We start from the raw sequence: 5,055 nt of genomic DNA on the forward strand, positions 1-5,055 counted from the left end.
AGTTTAAATTCACTGGAACGTGTTGTTTGTGTTTCTTTTTGTTTCTTTTCTTCTTTTTACAAAAATATCCGCATTAGGAAAAAATGAACAAAATTATCAGTTAGAAATAGAAAATAAAATATTCAAGAAAAAAAAAATAAATACCCTAATGCGACGACAAAGAGTTGATTTGTTTGATACTTCACGTTAATTGCGTTCTTAAAATATAATATAAAACCGTATACACACATATAAATAATATATACAGAACGAGAAACAAAGCTTTAGATATTAAATATTCGATTTCCTGCGAATCAAATATTCCCTTAGCGACAAAAATTCATTGTTCACGTGTGGCACGTAAGCTGAATAAATAATTGAATTTATATTACAATAAGTGTTTTAATAATTCGTTCCTTACCGTCGTTCGTCGTTCAATTTGACACGAGTTTTTTATTTTCTTTTTTTTTCTTTTTTCTTTCTTTTTTTTTTTTTACAAAAGAACGAAAATTTATGTCTGTTTCTTTCTTTTTATTTTTCTTTTTTTTTCTTCTTCTTTTTTAGAGAATCGTGGAAGACTCGGACGATTTACAATAAAAAGAAAAAAAAAAATAAAAAAAAAAGAAGAAAGAAAAAGAAAACGATATACTCGTATTTTAATTTTTAATCACATATATAACGCGTCTAAAATATTATAATATAATAAAATACGATTTATAACACGAAAATCGTTAGACGATTTTTTAAACGCAGCATAGCCGGAGAAACACCGATTCTCGTGTACGTGTGTTCGTTTTTTTTTTTATATTCAATAATTTTTTTCTTTCTTTATTATTTTATTTTATTGTTTTTTTTTTTGTTTTCATATCTACGCGGATGATAAGTTTCGAGTCTAAAATTAGAAACAATTACGTTTATTGTTTATTTCTTTTTGTGTTTTTTTCTTTTTTTACCTTTTCGACGTGGTCTCTCAAAATTTTTAGAAAAAAGGAAATAGGCTCGAAACTCGTCAACCAATTTTCGTATGTATAAACGTGTACATCAGTATGAAATTTGTGTTTTGTATATTATTCGTGTTAAATGAAATTTATTTGCATGTACGTTTTAAACGTATGCGTTTGTTAATGAAATTTTTGATCATTAAGGAAATTTTTGGTATGTATGTTTATATGTACGTATGCATATGTGTATGTGTGTATGTGTGTGCTTGTGTGGATTTTGTTAGGGACATTATTTTTGACGGTTGAAAAAATTTTTGGCGCGAACGAGATGTTGTTTTTTTACACGACGATGAGTGAGTGAGTGAGAGAAAGAGAAAGAGAGTTCTATTGCAGAGTCAAATTGGACGTTCTATCGATAATGTTTTAATTAATTAATAAGAGAGAGAAATAGAGAGAGTGTGTGTGTGTGTGTGTGTATGTGTGAAAAAGAGAGAGAGAGAGAGAGAGAGAGAGATAGAGAAACATCCGAAGTGATTTCAATGAACGGCAATTTTTAAAATGAAGAACAGAAAATATACATACACGATTGCATCGGAAACCAAACCTCTCATCTCTTTCTCTTGATTTATATTTTATTTTTCTTTATACCTCATTTCCTCCTTGTTCTTTCTTTAACTAATCACTCTTATTAGTTAATCATTTATTTCTTTTTTTTGTCTTCTTCCACCACCACCACACTTTTTCACATTCCGTTTCCCCTTTTATTTGTTTTCTGCTTTTTTTTTTTTCTTTTCTTTTTCATTTTCATTTTCGTTTTTGTTTTCGTTTTCGTTTTCGTTTATCCGTGCGCACGATTAAATGACGTTATAATAATTTTTTTTATAATAATAATAATAATAATTTGTTTATATAATACTATGATACAACGGTATAAGTACATTGGTTTAGTGATTGCAGGCTGCTCCTCTCATATCACAGCGAGGGGCGCTGCCGGGCCCGCTTCTAAATTACACTTATACATATATATATATATATATATGTATATACATAGGACATAAATATATGTAACGTGTGTGTTTGTGTATGGGTAGGGGATGTATGTGTATATATATATTTATAGGTTTATATGTTACCGTTAAAATATATGATTCAATTAATTCACGAAATAATTATACGTTTTTTAAGAAAAGTATATAACAAGAATTTTATAAATACGCTTGAATCAGTTCTTTTAGGATCTTATTAGGTAATTTATAAATTCTGCGAGAAGCGAATAATTAAAAAGTATAAGATCGAAATTTGATCTATCTTTAAAAATTTGCTTTACTTTTCTGTAACGGTCTTATTATTTTTTTTCCTTTATTTTGAAAAAAATCAATGTTTACCTTAGTCATAAAATGTTCTATTGGAATTAATCTACGAATAAAATTTTTCAATTTTAAAAGTAGTGTTCTCAAAGAAGTGAATTGAATCTATAAAGAGTATAATTAGCAAAAATATGACCTAGTTTAAAGTATGTAATTTTACTTTATTTCATACTTTAACAGGTAATTATTTCACGAATTAACGAATTTCACTTTTTTACAGTAACATATATATGCAGTGTGGGAAAAAGAACGAAAGAAGTCTGATATTTTAAAGCTTGTATTATCAAAAGAAAAATATTTCATTAATATGCGAGTCCTAAAATTCATCCTATCGATGTAAATTAATTTTTGATCATTACACATCGTATTGGATAAATTACTAAAAAAAAAGAACTTAATTTGTACTGTTTGCATCTACGAAGTAAGATTTTTGTTGATATTAGTAAAAATTATTCCTTAGTTTTCTTTTAATAAAAAAGCTAAAAGAAAATAAAAAAATAAGCTTTTAAAATATCAGACCCCTGATTTTTTTTTTACCACCCCGTACACACCTATAATAAAAAAAAGTATATACATGTACAGGGTATTCTGTAATTGGTGGCTCTTATTTCGGAGAACAGTTTTGTGATAGAAAACCTTGCCAGTATGATAATATCTCTTGTAATAGGTTTTATTCTTAACGAATGAGACTTTTTTTTGAGTTTCCAGGGTTGCAAGCTCAGTTAAAACTCAACAAATTTTCAAATTTATTTTTCTCGAAAAAAAAATAAAAAAGAAAAAATAAACAAAAGCATTGAAAACGAACAAGTTTTATTCCATATTTTCGATTATTAGTTTCTTTTCACGTATTACCAATTATAGGACATCCTGAATATACTTTTTTCTTTCACACGTTACGCACACACACATATAGTTTGATGTGTGTTCTCAAAGTGTATACAACGCACACATTCACGTCCCTTCGTTCGAATACAATGATTTATATATATATATATACGTATATACATACACATATATATATATTTATATTATATTTATATGTATGTATACAAATTTATATGTATACATTTCTTATGTATATATTTATAAAGTATATAGTTAAGAGATAATCCTAAAAGTGAGGTGACCATCACTGTCGCGAATGGACGGTCAGAGTTCAGAGTTCAATTGAAAGAAAATCTACGTGACACCACGTGTCTTTTGGCTCAAACCTTGTCCGTAATTAATGATGGGTTTCATTTGAAAATCGGCCAAAGTTAAAAAATCGAGCTCAGTCTAGGCATCGCGTTATTACTTGAACCCCTCACCCCGAAACGGTTCGACAATATCAACGAATTCTTAGAGGACCCGAACGCGCCTATTTCGAGCACACAAATGTCATGTTAAATATGTAATTATTGTATCATACGTAATACCTGTTACTCTCTCTCTGTGTATGTATGTATGTATGTGGTGTGTATGTAATATGTTTATGATGTTATGTGTGTATGTGTGTTTTTAGATATAGGCATTTAATTAAAAAGAGGACAAGGATTAACGCGAACGGGCCGATGTTAAATAGAAATCTTTTTTTTTCTTTTCTTTTTTTTTTCCCGGTAGTCTCGATGACTTCCGTTTTATTGGTTTGTCCCCTAAGCTATCCGGAAGCAGTCAAATATCGAATCGATAACTACCTATCGATCAATTTCTACGCGTTAAGACTAGTGTTATAATAGGAACATGATGTCGTCATTCGTTTATCCGTTGCACCACCGTATTAAATTGAGTCACGGATATATCGAGAAAGAGAGAGAGAGAGAGAGAGGGAGAAGAAAACTTAGATCTCCTTATTATTCGTTTATATGTTACCGTTAAAATGGATAATTCAATTAATTCACGAAAAAATTTCGGTCTTACGCGAAATAACTAATCGTTTTAGGGAAAAAACATATATACAATTTGTACAAAAATTGTATTATTAAAACTTAAACTAATTGTTATATGAATTTCATTAATAATTAAAATTAAACTTTTCTTTCTGCAACAATATTCGTAGTTATTCGTTCCTACTATCTCTTCGTGTATTTTGAAAACCAATGTTTTGTTAGTAGTCGTATATCGTGAATTTTCATATTACCAAGTTAAAGTATGTGATTCTGTCTTTTTTCATATTGCAACAGATCAGTATGATTATTTCACTTCTTAACGGTAACATATATATTAATTATTGATATATATAAGAAAATAACACGGAAGAACATCGTGAGATGTTCTTTGGGTCTTCAAAATATTGATCCAATCAAAATGAAAATTTAAGTTTCAACAGTGGTATATCGGACAAACCGTATTTCCGATCCTCTCGTGTTCACTCGAGGTCAATGACGACGTTGGGTGCGGCTCGCTGTAGTCCGTATCTCAGCTCCCGCTTTTTATTAATAATAATCATAATAATTAATTAAAAAAATGCACAGGCTCTTTCTTTCTTCATTTTTCTCCCATCAGAGCTCGACGTTACGAATTCAGAAAAAACGTACGACGTAAGCGATTAGCGTACGTTGCACTCTTCTTTTCTCAAGTTGTTACGGTCACTTCCATTCAATGTCACTTTGGGGGACGGAGGGTTAATCGTAAAATTGTCCATTTCGTGGATGAGCAGCCAGTCCGTGGTTCCGGGACTTTTTTAACCGGAAGTCCCCGATATCTCTTCTTCTTATTCTTCTTTCTTCTTCTTTTTCTCCTGCCTTTATTCTATTTATTTCCAGTTTCTTATTATTTTGTCGTCGTCTCCA

The sequence above is a fragment of the Polistes fuscatus genome, unplaced genomic scaffold (assembly GCF_010416935.1).
Source record: "Polistes fuscatus isolate 324 unplaced genomic scaffold, CU_Pfus_HIC Scaffold4, whole genome shotgun sequence".
Lineage (NCBI taxonomy): Eukaryota > Metazoa > Arthropoda > Insecta > Hymenoptera > Vespidae > Polistes > Polistes fuscatus.